Source organism: Bactrocera dorsalis, chromosome 2 (assembly GCF_023373825.1).
Source record: "Bactrocera dorsalis isolate Fly_Bdor chromosome 2, ASM2337382v1, whole genome shotgun sequence".
Classification (NCBI taxonomy): Eukaryota; Metazoa; Arthropoda; class Insecta; order Diptera; family Tephritidae; genus Bactrocera; species Bactrocera dorsalis.
In genome coordinates this window covers 40356560-40377211 of record NC_064304.1, presented here as the reverse complement: position 1 = coordinate 40377211, position 20652 = coordinate 40356560, and the positions used below count along the sequence as shown (strand labels likewise).

General features: G+C 37.5%; 1 protein-coding gene across 16 annotated transcripts in view; it reads right to left on the bottom strand.

Moving 5' to 3' along the window:
• LOC105224603 (STE20-like serine/threonine-protein kinase) overlaps positions 1 to 20652 on the bottom strand; it is a 132806-nt gene that overhangs the window by 48039 nt on the left and 64115 nt on the right. Inside the window, exon 1 of one of the 16 annotated variants that reach the window (XM_049447324.1) lies at positions 17124 to 17489. The exons of the other annotated variants lie outside the window; for them this stretch is intronic. The gene's annotated coding sequence lies outside the window, so the exon portion shown is untranslated. Of the gene's footprint in view, positions 1 to 17123; positions 17490 to 20652 lie in introns of those variants that run through there. 16 annotated transcript variants of the gene reach the window in all.

Below are 20652 nucleotides of genomic sequence, written 5' to 3'. Positions count from 1 at the left end.
GGTAAAGAAACCTATTTTCGCTAAATAACACCTTTCAACGATAATATAGTGCCGTATTATTCTGTGTCCAAAAATGTCCGTTATTTTTAGAACACAGTTGCTATGTCTATACTCCAATTGAAAATGCCATAAATAAACTACGGTTATCCAATCCATCTCTGTCAGAAACAGCTTTAAATGTAAAATTTATCTTGTAAATTTTTTTACTGAAAATTCGCAACCAATTGGCAACCCTTTCCACAAATCATACCAGGGATAACTTACGGTTATCCGACCAATGGCCACACCAGTCAAATATATTTTCACTTTTATACTTTCAAACTCGTTTTTATAATCATACTTTAGCAATTTGTTTATCTTGCCAAATTTTTATATGAAAATTTTCAAACAGCTGGCAACACTTTTCAAAAAATATGTCCAAAATGTATAATGACCTGTTTATATATAATATATATTTTCAAAACGCTAATTTATCAACTATCAGACAGTACCCGTTAATATAGCCGAGTTAATGTTTTTGGTTTGGAGACCCTCTGGCTATTTTTGTTCTTTTGTGTGTTCTTTTGCCACTCGCTTAGAAGGACATGTGGCTGAAAATACACTTCGTCACATGTTGCTCCGTGTATAAACGCAGCATCGACACCAAATAAACAACAAAGTTAAAAGAAACAACTGAAAATTCAACTGAATGCACTCGCTTAATACAGGGTGCTGACAAATATGCGTTCGTCAAGCCGATCAAATGCAAAGGAAACTTAATTTAACGACATAAATAAACAGATAGCTGACGGATTGGGAGCAAAGCAATGCACATGGGAGTACACAATATATGTATACAAATGTATATATGTATACTACATACATATATATTTGTAGATATGTAGACATTTCGGCTGCTCTGTGCTAAGTGAAGTAAATTGAAACAAAGTAAGGCACAAGTCAATAAAAGCCATAGAACAACAAACACAATTCAGTGCAATTAGCACGAAATGTGAATTGTAAAGGAACTAAGGGGAACCAGGTAGGGAGGGGTGGTTGAGTGCACACTAAATACATTTCGACATTTGAGTGGTTAATGCAACAGTAGCGAGCACAGTTTGAGTATAGGCAGATAAGGCCTGGTATATGGGAGTTGGCGTGCGTGTTTGTGTGCACAGTGGGTGGATATGATAACAATATATAGAAAATTAAAAAAATATATTTAGAAAATAAAATAGAAATGTTTAGTTCAACAAAACATTATTAATAATAATGTATCTAATAAGAAAATATTGGTGAAAACAGAATGTTTATATAGAAACTACCAATACAAACTAAAATATGCCATCTGATCAAATTTCACACGGACTGAGCTGATCCGAATCGATAAAAATTGTGTTTCCCTTAAAATCACGGCTACGGAATCGATGGAAGTCATTGTGGAAGATGTTGCAGAAGTGTTTTGGCAGTCTATTTTATAACGAACCTCGAAGCACTAAATGAAAGTCGTGAAGTCATCGAAAACTGGTCACATGCGAGTCGTCCATCCACCTTTCTTAATGACGATAAATGTAACACAGTTCTTCAAAAATCGTTCAGTTGTCATTAGAGATATAGACATGTACTAAAAAATCTGAAGTTTTTGCAAAAACGACGTCGAGTATAGTTGGCAAACAAAGTTAAAGGCATCAATGTCGAGACGTGGGTTTTTGATAATGTAGGTGAATGGCGCACAAAGAGTGAGCCGAAACCGAAAAACCCATGACAAAGTCGGTCCAAAATCAGGGTAGTGCTCAGGTAAATGTCGCACCCAGAGTGAGCCGAAACCGAAAAACCCATGACAAAGTCGGTCCAAAATCAAAGCAGTGCTCATCTTTTACGTGGATTGGCAAAATTTGGTTCTTCACGAATTCGTTCCACAGGGCCAAACCGTCAATAAGTAATATCACTTGGCAATTCGTGAAGTAATTCGTGAAGCAATTCGTCGTAAACGATCAGATAAGTAGGCAGAAACTTCCTGGATTTTTCAACTAGATTTCGTTCACTAAATATGATCTCCGCCGAGAGTTTTAACAAGGATATGAAAATTAGTAATAAGCTTGACATGCTTGTATTGGCTCAAAAGGAACTCATTCTGACTCACTAGCTTCTTGCCCAGCTTAATGGCTTCAATAAGTGCCGTGGATAAGGCAAGACGACATGTCTCCTGTCATCAAACAAATAGTCATAATTTCGAAGTCGTAAATAATATCTTTGAACCAGTATTTACACCAACAACAATACCCTCCACGAAATCCAACGCAGAATCACTCTTGCGAACAGGTACTACTACGGACTAAGTAGACAATTGAGAAGTAAAGTTCTCGACGAACAAAAACCAAACGCTATAAGTCACTCATTACTCCCGCCTTGCTATATGAAGCAGAGACATGGACGATGACAACAGCTGACAGCTGATGAGTTGACGTTACGAGTTTTCGAGAGAAAGAATCTGTGGCAGATTTATGGTCCTTTGCGCGTTGGCGTCGGCGTATATCGCATTCTATGGAACGATTAACTGGATGAGTTATGTATACGAGACATAATTCAGTTCGATTTAAAGGACAGCGGCTACGTCATCCGAACGGACGAAAACATTCCAGCTCTGAGAGTATTCGATGCAGTAAACGCCGAGGGAAGCAGACCCTCGTTGGAAAAACCCGCTGGAGAAGGACCTGGCTACAGTTAGCGCCAAACAGCGAACTAGCGCGCTGTTATAAACTCGGCTATAACCGCGTAAGCGCTGTCTACGCCAATAAAGAAGAAGAGGAATATTGGCTAATATCGAAGTTAAAGATTTTGAACACAAAACGTTTGATTGACATTTTTAAATTTCTTTGGAACTCTTTTTTTTAGCAAAAATTCCCACCTAAAGCAACTCGTTAAACCCCACTGTACTGCATCTCGAAAATGCAGACAACCAGAGACCAAGAGGCTGGCATGCCGTCAGTCAGCCCGACATTTAAGGAACGCACATCAAGTGAAGTAATTAAATTCGCAACGGCAAAGAGAAGCAAAAGGCGAAACATAGAAACTAACAAGTGAAAACGACAGGCAAATAGTCAGACAGGCAGGCAATCAAGAGAGACAGGCGGTAAATCTGCACACAAGCAGTCTGGCGGGTAAGACGCAGGAGAAGAAAATCCACACGCACACACACTTAATTCGGTTTCACACACACAATTAAGTAGCCGAGTGAAAACCTAAAGGCGATTACAATAAGAATAACAACAACTAAACAAACAAAACAATAAAAATGTAACGCATCGAAATGAAACGAATTATTTCAAAGTGCGCTGAACCCGTTCCACCGGCCTCCCGCCATACCCCACTATGGCGGCGCATAATTATCAGCGCCCGTTGTACCTAACTTGTTGCATACAAATTCACGCCGCGCTGTTGGTTGTTTCTAGTGTGGCCGGTGATCGTGGTAAAGCGGCGAACTCAACGCTATCTCTCGATGATCTCGCCGTCTAGCCGTGCTGCCTACTTGTTGGGTGGAAAGTGTTTGCTAGGCGCATACATACATACGCTCATAGATTCAGACATACATATATTTATATCTATATCATATATGCATATATATATCTCTGAGGGTAATATTTGGGTTGTGGCATATGGATAATATCGTGTCCAAACAATTAGCTTTGCGAGCTCTTAATTTGGGTGGTGTGTGCGTAAGATTGCCTGCGTTATGCCTCGCGCTGTAAACTAAATAATAGGCGCTGACTCATGAGTGCAGGACTTGTTGATTTACACTGGCACGCTTAGATTTGAATTGATGAAATGTTTAGCATATTTCAACTTAATTGTCTATTAATCAGGATTTATTAAAGTAAGTACTTTGCCTGGGTGGCCATTTATATTTAAGTCCTAACATTTAATGTATGATTGATACAACACCTTAATATGCATTGTGAGTGGTTATTTTAGCGTCTGAATACTTTACTTTTGTAATTGAGTCTCAAATTTAAGCAATAATCAAAAATCTGGTGAAAAATCTTCTACCAAAGCTAATATATGAGGGCACACAAGATGTAATTAAGTACCCCGGGTAAATGATATTTCAAAAAATGTATTTTGTTAAGTTGGTATAACTATCCTTAATCCAAATAAGAGCGCGATCTGTCAACAGTTTGTTCACAGCAGCTGCTTAAGTCAGCCTTTGGAAAGCCCAAAAGTCCATGAAGCGACCAATCGACTCCAACATGCCTATACGAGACTTGGGTGGAAATTGACCTCGAAGCGACGAGAAAAAGGCTAATCACTTAGAAATAGTATTTCAACCTAATTGCCCAAAGAACAACTTTAAGCTGTCCAGCTTACCCAACACAGCTAACGAGTCACTCGAGTCTTTTAAGACTTCAGCTTCTGAAATTATTAGAATAATAAGAGAACTTAACCCAAAAAAGCCATTTGAGCACAGAGAGTACTGTTCAGCTATATTTCCAGACGTGGATCAGGCATTTGATAAGGTGTGGCATGAAGGCCTTTAATATAAGATCTTTAGAATTGTATAAAACATTGGACATCTTATTTAAAAAATACACAATTTAAGGTAAAAGTGGGAGATTTCATATCTGATGAAAGACAGATAAGGGCTGGTGTACCATAGGGCAGTGTTTTAGGTCCAACTCTATACATCATATATACAGCAAATCTTCCAACAGCTAATGATACATGTATATTGACTTCAACTTTTGCGGATGATACAGCTTTAGTGAGCCGTAACAAATATCACATTACAGCATCAAAAATATTAGCGGAGCACTTAAGTTCTGTCGAAGAATGGCTAGCCAACTGGCTTATAAATGTGAAATGCTTTTAAATAAAAACTCTAAATTTAGCGTAGACAACAAAGTACTTTTATATAAAGCGGTCATAAATCCAATTTGCGTAGGACCTGTGCAACCAATATTGATATAATACAAAGGTTCTTATCAAAAATGCTTAAAACAATTACGTGCTCACCATGGTACATGCATAATGAAAATATCCATAAAGACCTTGGTATTTCTATGGTAAAGAAAGAAGTAGAAGACAGCAGAATTAAATATATATCTAAACTCCGAAATCACCCAAACCCTTTGGCTAATGCTTTGGTACATTCCTGTGATCAGAAACGCCTTTAAAGAAGAGATATGCCTGCGTATTAAAGAGCAACATATCACCAAAACAGCTCAATCACTTGCTTGAGCCTGTCTAGCTTTTAAATAGAATTAAGATTATATTACTTGTTGTTAGGCTTTTAATACAAAAAGCACATTCAATAAATAAAGAAATATTACCAAAAAAAAGTCAGCACACCTCAACAGTGCACTGTGATTTTTACAGTGGATAAAAATACTTATCAAACAAAGAGTTTGTCTCAAATTTTGTATTTTAAGCCAACGACGAACGAATTGTACGAAATCGTTGCGGATGTTGGATTCTGGTGAATCAGTTTTATCAAAAACACAACCATACGAGTTGTATAAAGACTTCAGCGACGGCCGGCCAAGCGATCGTTGAAGACATATCTCTTTCTGGACGACCTTCGACCTCTTCAATAGATGGAAATATTAAAAAAGTGATGGCAAGCTCGACGTCTCTCGCGAGTCCGTTCGAATGATTTTGGTGGACATTTTGGATATGAAACGCGTTCTTGCTCGACTCGTTCCGATAAAGCTGAATTTTCTACAAAAATAGTGCCGTAAACAGGACATACTTGATCGTGCGAGTCCCGATCCCACATTCATGAAGAGCAATACAACTGCTGATGAGAGATGACTTTTTGAGTTTGACATGCAAACAAGCCAACAATCGGCGGAATGGAGCGAAAAACACGCATAATCCGTTCAAAGATCAAGGAGATGGTCATTGTTTTTTCTTCGATATTCGTGGTTTGGTGCATCGTGAGTTTGTTCCAGAGGGATAGAGGGTAAATAAGGAGCTATATTGGTCATATTGAGAAGTTTGCGTGAGAACATCCGTCGAAAAGGGACGGAATTGTGGAAGAACAATTCATGGTTTTTACATGATGAAAATGCACCATCGCATCAAGCCCAAATTAAAAGCCAAAAACGCAATGAATACCATTGGACAACCACCGTATTCACCAGATTTGGTTCTGTGTGATTTTTTCTCGTTCTCCAAACTGAAATTGCCACTCCGTGGAACCCGTTTTCAGTCAATTTCGGAGGGATAAAGCGAAATTCACTGAAGATGGTAAAGACTATCCCAAAAAGTGTTTCCAGGATTGGAATAATCGTTTACATAAGTGTATTACATCTGGTAGGGATTACGATAACAAATAAAGCCCAAATTTAAAGCAAAATTTTCAAAAATCTTGACCACAGCATCACAAACTAATAAAAAGTTTATTAAAATGACTGGAGAATTTAAATATTATCTAGCAAATCTAGTACTTAAATATATGGTAATTTTCACAAATTGTATAATATTCTCTATCTCATTTATAGTTAGCGAAAACTCGCTCTATTTCTTTATGGGTTTTAAGGGAACTTAAGATATTTTTTCCTTACATATATTCGCTTTTCTTTCGTGCCTGTCTTGTATATAACATACGATATTACATACATACTGCTGTATGTATTTAATGTGCATGTCTCTATAACAACAATAAAATATTAACAAAACTTTCCGACTTCGCCGACAATTCACGCACAATTATTATAAGCACATTATTTTAGCAATTGATTTTCTTTCTGTGCGAAATTCCGGATTTTCTCGCTTTTGAAAAGTCTGTAAATAAATTTTCTGGGTCACGACGACTACCAACTGTGGAATTGCGTGGCACGTTTGCGATGTATTGAGGCGAGTGTTGATGGGGCAAGCATGGAAAACTGTTTGTTTACTTAACTTCAGTGCAAACAAATAAATTGAGGCGCGTAGGTGTGTGTGAGAGCGTGCGTGTGTTGGTGTATCCGCCAGCGCCGAGCAAAGATGGCAGCACATAATTTGCATATAAATGTACCGAGTCGTATTAATATTTGCCACTGAAAGCGGCATAGTATTCCAAAAGTCAAATTGACAGTTAGTGAGCGGGGTAGTGGTGGTGGGTGGAAGTGACAAGGAGCGGGTAAGTACGTCGCGGCGTCTGACGACATGACCATAAAGTAGCAACGGAAAACGCAATAAACCGTGAAAAGCACGTAGTTTAGTAGTCTGTAAGTCTTAGCATGCGATTTTATAGTACATGTAGACATAGATGCCTATGCATACCTTACATACGCCTCAATGGAGCATTAAGCTAATCTGGAAAAGTAGCAGATGCAAGCCACATCTGCTGACAAAAATCGGACTAGTTCGAAAAGTTGGTAATTTCTACCAATTTACCGAAAAGTTGCCGTATAAAGTTTTTTTTTAATCAAAAAATACGGAATACCTTAAAAAAATCTAATTTAAAAACGGTACTGAACTATATTGTTTTGGACCAGTATAGGATTAGTTTATTCGTGACTGAAATCTGTTGGCATCTTGTGCCCCATAAAGGGTTAATTAGGCCAACCAAGAAGCCCTCAGAAGAAACATTAGTTTGACTTTTTCTTTTGATTAAGAAAAAAGGAAATCGGGTCTAAGTAACCGGAACGGACCCGAATTTTTATCCGGCCGACGACTGTCAACTCGGCACTATGCCTCGGAATTACTTCAGGAATGATTTTTAGCGCTACAATAAACAAACAAATGGCAGGGAAGAGTGATAGAACCTTTTATCCACATCGACGAGTCCAAAATTATCTACGGGATAGGGAAGTGTATATACTCCAATGGTCTCGATGCCTCTCTCTCTCCACCAAACTCAGCCAACATCTGCTAAGCGTTGGTACTAAGTAAAGAAAAGGCCTTCAGTGTCCTACAGAATAACTTCGGGAGGATACAGAAAGCAACCTTATAGATGTATAACCAGGTGGCATTGTTAGTCTTGTGGGCGTCGCTTATTAATTGAATCTGTTGACTACGATTGCAGAAAGGCTTTATGCTCACTGGCAGACCAACTCTACTATCCAAGCCCGTTTGGAACAATCAAAAAGGGGCTTTATACTCACTTTCAACAAATAGCTTAGAGCAGATGGAAATCAATAACCAACTGCAAAATATCGAGTCAGATATGGCCTATATAGGATGAGTTTAGAACTAGGAGTATATTGCATAGGTCAAGGAATAGTATTTACGAACTTACAGCTACTATGTCGATGCCTTGGCGTTTTGGAAAACATGCTATAGAAATTTGCCTGCCTTATAACAACATTTGCCGCAGTTGCAAGCTAAAAGGGAATAAGGAATCAGTATTCTACTTTCTTTGTGAAATACCAGCTGTAGCTCAAACTAGACACAGAATACTTGCAACCCTTCAGGCACCATACCTTGAACGCTGTCCACAAAACTCATAACGGGTATAAGAGGCAACTTCAACGCTAATTGAGCCCAGACTGGTAATACTACCGCCTATCTGATGCCGCAGCCGATCTACAGGAGGACCTAAGAAAATGTGTGTCTGGTGATAATATGATTTTGAGCCCAGAGCAGTAACACCGAAACCTAAGAAGAAGGTTGTCTGGTTATGAGGAGATTTTTGTGCCTTAAATTATCTAAAATCTAAAGGCGAAACACAATTAGTCTTACAATAGATGACTACAGGAAATGACCGAATAAATAGTCAACATTTGGATTTTTGACAAAGGGGCAGTTTTCCAAAAAAAATCTCTTTTCTTCGAGTATTATCTGAAAATCATATCTAAGAAGATCGTAAGAAAATTTCATATCAATCGGCCTAACCACTTCCGGGATATATGTATGTATTACTCAGCGACCATGAAACATTTCGCAAAAAATGCGTTTAAAGTTCTGAGAGCCGATACAATAAAATAACCCGAAACTATTTGCCCATACTTGTATTTTCGAAGAATATTTTCAAATATATATACATACATTCGATACATATTCAAAAATCGAGTTTTTGAAGTAAACAAGTGAACACAACCGCATAAAAGAACATCTACGGGCGTCTACCAGGAAGGAACTCGCGTGGGACCTTTCCCGACGTATGTACATACGTATGAGTATAATAGTTTTTAGATTTTTTAACTTATAATAACGATCATCGATTTCAGAAAACCAACTTCGTTCGACTAGAAATATAGAGTTTCGTGAAAAACGCTGACTGACTCGAATGTTTGGACACAAGAGAGGTTTAAACATGCACCTTTTTTCAATATTCTACCAGTGATTAACGCTTTCAGAACCCTAAAGTGTACTTTAAACCAAAAAAAATCCTTTTTTTTTTACCTAGTATGATCTAACCTAGTATGATCTAACCACTTAACACGAAAAACCACGAGTTAGTTTGTATGGAAAAAATCAGTTAACCTGTTTTTGTTGCAGCGCTTAGAGTCCATACTAAACATAAACTAGTTTATAACCAGTTGATTTGCCTACAGGGTACTTGTTTGGGGTGTGTGTATGTTGCTTTCGCGACAGTCACCAACAAACACCCAATATAACAAGCTAATAAATGCTGCTACCGAGTGTTGTGTAAGTGTGTGTGAGTATAAGTGCTTTCATATGAGCATTTGTCTGCATGTAAGTAGCTTCGTTTTCGCGAAGAGCGACACGCCCACAAAAACCACCAACAATAATCATTTATCAAAGACAATTAGTATAAATTAAAATTAGACGCGTATCGAGACAAAGACAGGCGAGCAGCAACCCATTCAACGATAACGACAACAACAGCATAACATGCGCAATAACAACAAACATCTGTGTGAATTAACATTAAATGTTAATATATAGTATAATGCATACACAAAGATAATTTTATAGATACACGTACATATGTATGAATAGGTATACTACACACATACATACATATATGAGAGGAGACTGCCTTTGTCTTTATTGCCTTGCGGTTGCGACGACAGAGCGCTGCCGGTGTTGCCAATAACGTCAGTGTGTGTAGGTCACCTGAATACAAATTCAAGGATGTCGCTCAATTTGTTTGCACAACGAAATTCGCATTAGGTAGCGGCACCCGAATTTTAAAGCTCAATTCCGAAACGCTTCACTTTATGATGATGATGTTGTTGTGGGGAGAAAACGTTGTGGCAAATTACATTATAATTAGAGTTCACCGAGAGGAGAATTTGTTTTTCAATTTACACGAAATTGAGTAATTTATAATTGTGACAAGGTGTCGTACAACTTTTCGTCTGCAATTCGTGTATTCAATTCGAAGACTTGATGTACGAATCAAGGCAGATGATAAAGGTTCAGTACCGGGACTGGTAGTTTCGAAATTGTGAAACTTATGTATATATTAAAAAGAAAAAAAATAACTTCAGTTGCACCGAAACTACAATACTACCTTTAACAAGCAAAATAGTTACATACAAAGACTTGATTTCGATAGGTCAGTTTGTATGACAGCTAACGTGTGATCCATGTAGTGGTGATGTTTTCCAATTGCCTGTTTTTGACAGATCACGCGTGAGTCGTGTCAAGCTGTCATGTTATTTTTGTTCAGTACTGTTTGGCATTTCATTGTGGAATGAACTACGCCTGAAGAACAAATCGTTCAACTTTATTAATAAAATTCACGTTTTTGTTTTTTCGCGCTCTTCGCTCAACTCATGGTCAACATAATCTGCCTACTGATCGTACTATTCGCAACACCATCACCCAAATCAAGACCCAGCATTCATTATTGGATAATATTCGACCGAATAGACCGCGTCCAGCACGCAGTGAAGAAAATATAGCAGCCGTAGCTGAGAGTGTACGCAGAGACCGTGGAGATTCGATCGGCGCCGTTCGCAGCAACGGAGACTAACTTATGGAATGACTTGGCACACTCTACTTGAAGATCTTAAATTGAAACCGTACAAAACACAACTTGTCTAAGGACTGAAGCCACTCCGACCTTCCCAAGCGACATCGCTTCGCTTTATGGGCTCTAGAAAACTTCCAAAAAGATTCGACGTTTTCGAGTCAAATTTTGTTCAGCGATGAAGCCGATTTCTGGCTCAATAGGTAATGCTAACATGCAAAACTGACGTACTTAAATGGGAAGAAGTATTGTTTCACAATCTCTTTCTCTCTTTTCATTTGCCAAGTCAAGCGGAAGTACAAAGGAAAGATTTGTAAAAAAATTTTCTGAAAGACATATCAAGCCAAATTATTGAACTTGTCATCGTTCATGAGGGAACGATGAAGTAATCTTTGGCCGAAAAACTGTACATGTACATCTCTGCAATAAGAATACATAATCCTATTTCGACCCATCAAACCCAAACCTAGAATGGTCATACTCGATCACATAGCCGAAGATCTAGATTATTTGGTCATTGTGATGGCATAATGTCTAATATCGCATAATAACTTCTACCACAAATTGGGTGCAAGGCCACAAAGCTCATTCAGATGCTCAGATCTTAAGTGTTAATCTCTTAAAGTAAAACAAGATATAAATTCTGCTGTGGAGCATTCGGATACCACGAATAAATTTGTTTCCAAAACTCAATTGAGTCTTAACTCAACTGTGCTGCTCACAGACTGGTGGGCGTATATAAAATTAAACGAAATAGATCTAAACAAGAAATGGGTTCAAGGAACAATGCAGAATGTTTTGTTATTCGTAATTAGTACAAATAATACATAAGTCATGTGTGAAATATATAACAAATCTCATATTCGTGTCAGCGCCCACTAGGAGAGGAGCAGTTTTCATGCTCTCACCACTCACTCAACTGTGAATCGAGGCATGATGCAATTTCAGATGAAATAGACATGGCAATTTGTGGCAACAGTTAACAGGCAATTTTCTAATTGAGTGAGCGAATTAGTGAAAATGGCGGCGGGAGGCTGAGCATGTAGTGAGTGTGCAGATTTTTGGCAATATTTATAGAGAGTGAGTGAGGGACAGAGTGCGGTAGGGATATATGTATATATATATGTTATGTATGGATGAAGTGTACCATGTATATATAATAATCGATAGGTATGCATGAATTCATGCAATAGGTCAAACTTTTTCGCCTTCAACTCGCAACCATAACTTATAATAATTTTGCTCAAAATTTTGTAACGCTCTGAAGAAAGTGTCGGAAATCCATGTACTCGTATACTGCTGTGAGGAAAAATAGTAAGCTTAGTGCGTAATTTTAAAATTTTTAATTTATTCTTTAAAATCTATGCCGTCCACCTCAAAGTAATCCCTCTTGGATCCAATAGACTTATGTCAACATTTTTTCCAATCCTCTAAACAGTTGTTAAAGTCAATTTCTGGAATAAACTTCAATGCGCGTAACGATTCACTTTTAATAGCTTCAATTGACTCAGAGCGGTTTTCCCGGGAGATCGTTTGAGTTTGCTGTATAGTCAGAAGTCATAAGGAGCCAAGTACGGTGGTTGCAGCACGATATTGGTTAAAAATTTCGTGAAAGACGCACGAAGAATATATGTGGACAAAGACTAAGAGTTGTCGGCTCATAATTCCGGCCTTTTTTCACGAACCGCTTTGGGCAAACGACGCATAACACTCAAATAGTATTCCTTGTTGACAGTTTGGCCGGTCGGTATTCAATAATCGAAAAAAAACTGTCAACACAACCTTTAATTTTAACTTGCCTTAAAGTGTTTTTTCCAGCTTCGGCTGCTTTTGGCACGATATTCGGTCGATTGATCGTCTGTTTCCGGGTCGGAAACATAGATCCAACACACAACGCCAGTAATAATAAGTTATTTATGTATATATTAAAATGATCAGCATGATGAGTTGAGCCGATTTAGCCAAGTCTGTCTGACCTGTACTCTGGTCCCTTAGTCTAAAATATCGCTTTGTTCGATCGATTTTAAATTTTGCACGCATTTTTCTCATTATGAAGCTGCTCATTTATCGGAATCGGCGATATCGCACCGCTACTGCATATAGCTGCCATAGAAACTGAACGATCGTAATCAAGCCTTTGTATGGAAAACTTTTTCATTCAAAGATATCTTCACAGAATTCGGCATGGATTATTGGCCAATGCAACGGGACAACCTCCGAAGACATTATTCATATCGGTTCACTTTAGCATATACATAGCTGTCACACAAACTGAACGGTTAGAATCAAGTTCTCGTATGAAAACTTTATTATTTGGAAAGATTTATTCTAGAAATTTTGCTTAAGTTCTTTTATGGGTCTTCTTGCGTCATTACCCAAGGCAATGTTACAACATTCAAAGAAATTAGCAGATCAGAGCACTATAAGGCATGCGATAAAACGAGCTCTATTTAATTGTGAAGGGTATTCCAGCTTCGATGCAGCCGAGACTAGGGTTTTGTCTTGTTTTTTATTTATTTCTTTTAAAAAATTTAAATTTATGCTTTCTTAACGAATTTAATTTCGGTGCTAAAAATAACGAAGCAAGGAATTCGCACGCGTAAAATGTCTCACCCTTGAGCTGATTTATTTTTTGCATTGTCTCCAATTCAGCTGTCAGTCTGTCAAATGGTGGCGAACGCCCACAGGCGACATTCGGTGCCCAATGAAAAGTATATAAGCGCATATACAAACATACATATGCATACATATGTATATATATATATAATGTATGTCTATATATTAACTAGAAGTTTGCTTATTGTTGCTAATTTTTATTGCTTTCGAGTCAAGATCGCTTCTGCTTGACGCCAACAAAAACACCAGCAACACGCCGCCACAAAAACGAACAAATCATTGTTGTTTAAGCAGCCAACAACAAGTCGGTAAGCACTCGTTCAGCCACTAATGTCGCGCAACATTTTCAATAATTATTTTGGCAACACACAATTTATTTCATTATTTATTGTAATTTTTGTTGCTGTTTTTCGCACGCTCCTCACTGCATTTACAATTTGCAGTCGTCTGTCTGTCAGTTGTTCGTAAGTGCGGCAGCAACAATGCGAATGCAAATACGAAAATTCTTCGAAATCACTTGTCGTGCTGGCAATGCACTCGCTGTTGTTGTAATTGTTGTTGCAACAGCAGTTATTTGTCGCACCGAAATATTTTTGTCTTTTCAAAATTTTGTTTCTGCTTTTTTGTTTTTGAGTTCACTCGTCAATTCTATTTTGCCTTGCCGTGCAGCTTGTCTTCTTGCCGTTATTCCTTAATGCTGCTCGCTGCATTTCGCATTGACATTTCGGCAGTGAAAACACACACCCATTCGAATGAGTATTTTAGTTTATAACGGCACAATAAATTCCGTACAAGACAATACGACAGTTTCCTGCCTACACTATTTTTCAAAATGTCAAAATTGTTCTTCCCGATGAGGTGTTGATGGGCGGCGACGGCGGGTGCGCCAGCTGAGGTCGTTACACCACAACGACTGTGGCATACAAAATGCCATCGCAGGCGATGTGCAAGCGAGATGCATGTATGTATGTATATAAAATATAGGTATTTACATGATGAATGTGTTAAATGCATATATATTTACGATCACATTTCAAATAGAGGAAGTGCATTGAAAGAAAGCAGAACTAATTGGACAATGAGTTATTTACAAAATTTTGACTCTTAAACTAATAAATGGATTTTGTGTGAGAGGAATTGAAAATAGACACAGCAGAACTATTATACTTCCGACTTATTCACTTGAATTGAGAACTATATACAGTCATGGACATATATGTACATAAATCGCAAGAACCCGAATCCAATATTGCTTTTAATTTTTTTAATCGTAAAGTAGTTGTCCACTTGTTACCGTTATGAAGCCCTTTTCGCTGCTGAAAAATACCCTTTTATTTGTATAGTAATTATAATGCTCTTTATGTAACAAAAAGGACTCATCTTGTGTCAACAATAAAATACCAAGAAAACCAAGACCATATAAAACCGATATTACTGTTGACAAAACCAGAGTTCGGAAGAGCAAAGCCAGCAAAGCCTTTTAAGCCAGTCACAGAAATTATTATCAAAGTTAATGACGAATTTAGTGTGGACGTGTCCAGAAAGCCTGTACGTAGACGAGTCAAACAAGCTCAGGAAGAAACCACTGCTGTTAAAACGCCACGACAAAATTTGACTGGCTTTTGCAAAGACCCACAGAGACAAACCAGCAGAGTTTTTGAGCAACTTGCTTTGGAGCGACGAAGCCAAGATAAGTAGGATGCTTCCAGATAGAAAAACATTTGTATGTCGTCCACATGGTCAAGCCCTTAACTCTAAGTATACCAAGAAAATACATTAGGCACGGCGGTGGTAGTATCATGGTTTGGGGCGCGTTTTCATGGCATGGCGTCGGGCCAATTGTTCGTCTAAATGATAAAATGGACCGGTTTCAGTCTTTAGATTTACTGGAAGATAAAATGGAGCCATTTGTATTTGAGTGCACGCCCACAAACTGGACATTTATGAAAGACAATGATCCGCAGTACACCGCAAAGGTAATAAAGCACTGGCTCGACAATGAAAAACTAAGAATATTGGATTGGCCTATGCTGAGCCCGGTCTTGAATCGAAAAGAAAATTTATGAAATGTTGTCAAGACCAAAATAGCAAGCAAAACATTCAAATATTTTAATGATTTATGGGCTGGAATTGAAGAAACTCGGTCGGTCGGATCCCGAGATATGTGATTTCACCAAAAAGTGGGCGGGGTCACGCCCATCGTCCAATTTTCACACCAGTTCTCATAAAGCTCTCTTATACCGCCACGGTGGTAAATTTTAATATCTCTGGCGTATTTATTTATTGATTTATCGCACGTTTAGTAGTTCTTAACAGTACCGTTATATGGGGAGTAGGTGGGCTTTCTTCCGATTTCACACTGTCGGTTGGAGGTCTTATAAGATTTGTAATCAGCAAATTTGGTTGTTGCATCTTTATAGTTTAGGTGAGATGTATGTACACTAAACTTGTTAGAGGAAGGAGCCACGCCCACTTTTTCAAAAAAAAAATCTCTATAGTGATCTCTTGTGCCCAATTGCAGTTATATATATCTTACTTCAGTGCTTAGTTATGGTAATTTATAGGTTTTCGGTTAATGTCGTTTCGTGGGTTTTGTAGTCCGATTACGCCCATCTTCTTTTTGCCAAGGAACGCGCATACCACTTTGATCAAGATATCTCAACTTTTACTCAATTTACAGATGGACAGACAGACAGACAGTCACTCGGATTTCAACTCGTCTCGTCAACTTGATCATTTATGTATATTCTATATATATACATATATCTATTTCGATTAGTTTTAGGTGATATAAACAACCGTTAGATGAACAAAACTATTATACGCTTTAGCAACATGTTGCCAGAGTATAAAAACATAGAATGTGTAATAGCTCCAAGAAACATATTTTTTAACTCTGAGAGGGAACGAACAAACAACGACATAAATATTATTCCATTAGAAACCCAGGAACAAACGTTTTATTGTTTTTACCGTAACTATCTTAAATTGTATTTGTAATTCGTACTGATTGGAAGCTACACTGAGTATTATAACACGAGTGACGTCAGTAAGTAGCTCACACTGGGAGATCATAAATGAAATTATCAAACTGGACATCGGAACAGTAAACAATAATGACAAATCGCGTTTGATTAATAAGAGACACTTAAATGAACAGCTGATAACGTCGAACTAACTGTTAACGAGTGCAACTCAGAACGCACTCAGCTGTCTCTTGAGAAATTCCGAAGTGCCAATAACAAAAACACACAACTCTTGAACAAATATTCTTCGTAAAACGCTGCTATCAAGGCATTTTGTCACAACAGTACTTAATGATTCGGAAAAAAAGCCATGACATCATACAACAGAAATAATACTACAGCGAAATCGTGACTTTGAAAGTATTTGACCAACTTAGACAAAATGGTACAAAACGTTATCAGAACACATTCTCAATCAGCTTACGTGTTCGGCAAACACGATGACGCTAAACGCTCGCCGACGCACTCATGCACAGGTAATAACGGCAGCGCTTGCTTGACAGGGAGGGAGGGTGGTCGTGCTCAGCAGCCAAAATAATAATTAGTGATTCATAGCATAAGAATGGGTAGTGACTTCTACACACATTTATGTTTATATGTAAATATATACATGTGATTATATATATTTCTCATACCTAGTTGCCGTGCGTTGTGCCGGTGTGTGTATTACGAGATGAAACAATTTAATAGCGACGAAGAGTATTGACTTAGCGCAGCGCTAAGCGAGTGTCCGTGAACCGTGTGTGCGACTGCAGCCGAATAGTGTTCGCATGCTCCTCGCCTTAACCGTTAAGCCTGGTGCAGTTGAAAACGACGTTATTGTCGTGGGAGTAGTAACAAATTTCGGCAAATGCATGCAGCAGCGGCGTAGGCGATAAGATTGTGTGTGAAAATTTGCAAAAACAGTTAAGGAAAAAATTTTACACACGCTTGATTTTTTAAGTATTTAAAATTTTTTTTTTGCAAGTCAACTCGTAGCAACTGTTTTTAAAATGCCGCACCTAAAAAAAATTAATTGTCACTGCATTATTATTTTAGAGCATTTTGTAATTTATTCTTTTTTTAAATATTTTTAAATTATATTTTAAACTTTTTTTTTAATTTTTTTTAAATTATTTTTAATTAAAACTTGTTTCGTTTTTATTTTTTTTTATCCTTTCTCTAATATTTTTTTAATTAAAATTTTTTTTATTTAATATTTTTATATACATACATATATTTTTAATATTTTTTTAAATTAAATTTTTTTTTATATAATTTATTTTTTAATATTTTTTGTTTAACTAATTTTTTTTTTAATTTATTGTAATTTTTTCCAAAATTTTTTTTAATATTTTTTTTTTACTTTTCCCACTTTGTTTCCTTTTCCGTTGGCTCCTGTCGGCATACACCCTTGTGTTAGTTGTTGTTACTTTTGGGGTTGGGCTCTTCACTGCGTACTTTCTACTTCAATACACTTTAATTGCCTTATTCTCTATAAACTTTACGCTGCTATAAGATTTAACAAGCTATTGCCGAGATTTCGTATGGCACTAAAGCAATCGCGCACACACACATGCACATACCGACAATAGAATAATGCGCTTGCACACACGCACGCACACACAAACACTTAAACACATGCGGTCACAATTTTTCTGGCAGTCGCGTCTTTATACAAAACATATATGTATTATATTTTATAAAAATAACTTTTAGCTAACACGCAAGAAGAATTTTCATTTGAAAAGCATATAATACACAGTATATAGCTAAATGTATGTGTGTGTGTGCAGCGCAGTCAGGAACGAGAGCGCAAAGCGGAAAGCGTAAAGCTGTTGAGCCATCCATGCACAAGTACAAGCCGTTCCGTAACGTACCCGTCGTCTATATGGTGGACTCGTGCCGAAATCACAAATTCAAATTCAATCCAAAATATATAGCCAACAACAACAGGCGCCTTGCTACGAGTATCTGCTCACACACACACGCGCGCCCAGCGTTGGAGGCATTTACGCTTGCAACACACGCTGTACACGCCACGAATTTTATTATAGATACACACTTGGGTATTAAGGCGATTTTGCCGATCACTTTCGTAGCTCACCGAAATTTCGTTATATAGTAAATATACATATTTAAGTATGTACTACATCCATTTATGATTGCGAATTTACAATATTTAATTATTACAGCAAATTATTTACACTCGAGCCCACAGGTAATTAAATACTTAATAGCACTTTATAGCAAATACTTTACTGCTAGGGCTGCGGCCTGCACGGATTGTATTAAGCAATTATATATAAATATTTCTATATAGTATTTTCACCGACTTTTCACAATTTTCCGACTTGCCGCGAGTACCTTTCAGCCACGATGTGCTCGCGCCGTCTAAATACACACGCTCAATTTGGACTCGAGCAGACAGAGTTTTCAACGGTTTTGGCTGCCATGAAGCGTATGTCCTAAAAATAAATCGGTTGTATGAATGCTTTATTTTCAGCCACGAACCTCATCGGCTATAGATACTTATGTGCAGTGCACGGCTAAGCACGAGAGAGTGACGATCTGTGCGATTATGTATTAAATATGTAGGTGAGTGATGATTGTTCTTGTAGTGAGCATAATGCCCGCAAGCAAGAGAGGCACGCGCCACACACGAGTTGCGGCCGAGTGTTGCCGATGCATCATGCAGAGAATTTGGAATTGTATTGTTGCTCCGGCTCCTATGTATCTTAGAGACATCTGTATCTATACATCTGTACCACGTCGATCAGTAAAATTATTTGTAGAACTAAGAAATGTTCTTTGCTGTAAATTTGTAGTTGTATTTGTTGTGAAAGTCGAAAGGAAATTAGTGTAGAAATACAACGCTGTCATGCTTAATAAATATTTTCTAACGGCTTTACTAGAGTTTCATGCTGCACAGGAAGGAAACAGTAATTGTTAGAGTCCTGAATATATCATAAAATTTTGACTCAGAGCATAAAATGGTCTCGGAATAGAGATAGGAATTATGAGAAATTTAACCGTTTATCAAGTTTCTTGGTCTATTCTGTTTGCAACGTCGTAGTTGAATATCTTTTCAGAACGCTTTGGATGAAAATTAATGCAGGAAAACCCAAAAACAAACAATTTATGAAAAACTAATACGGCTATGTTGTTGACGTTGAGCGACACTAAAAACTCCGTCAAGATCGGGAAGGACCTTTCCGAGCCGTACGATACTAAGCGAGTTTTCAGACGAAGAGACTCCCTATCGTGTGACTACTTCAATCTATAGACAATGACAAAGGGAAGAAGGACTTTCGCGCTGAAGCAAACTCGCCTATAACCACATTTACGCCAATAAAAAAGATGATACTATCAAACAATTGGACTATCTGAAGGAGGAAATCGCCCAGAAACTAATAACTTTGACCAATAGGAGAGGAATTATGTTCCATTGGGGCAATGCCTGGCCACACACGTCGATAGTCATTAACCAGAAGCTCTAGGAGCATTAGACCACTTCATAGGACCTGTAACCAGGTAATGCTTACCAGTACCTATGGCGAATGATTTTTCTGATGAGAAATTCGACTTAAGTTAATCGACTCTCACAGTTTTTTGTCGGCTGTTGGAATGAAACTCAAAACGGTTTTCTTTGAATACTAACAAAATTATGGATGGTATATTTTTTCATTTGCTCTGAACTTTATAGAAAAGCATTTCCATTAAAAAATATTACTGACTAATTTTAGTCGATTGCTTTACATAAATAAAGGATTTTAGACATTTTGGGGAACTCTCGGTCTTTTTAATATGAAAATTATTATGAAAAAATGACTGTTGGCAATAATTCTTGATACAAGAACTCCGACGAAAAGAAAAACAAAAGGTTCTCAGCAAAGACACCTGCCTAAAACTTGATTTTGATAATAGTCAATTAAGGGATCTAGACCAAAAAATTACTTTAAATACATACTTAATTTAGTATACCCGCACTCATTTGATAGATAGATTACAGTCATGTTCAAATAAGTTTCAATTTCGTGCACAGTGTTCCAATAGAACACGGAAGTGTAAAATATTATTTTACAAAATTCTCGAAACCCTCACAGCTGCTACTTCATTTCTCAGAAACAAACATGTACACCCATATATATGTACCTTTGCAAGCACATGACAACAAATACACTG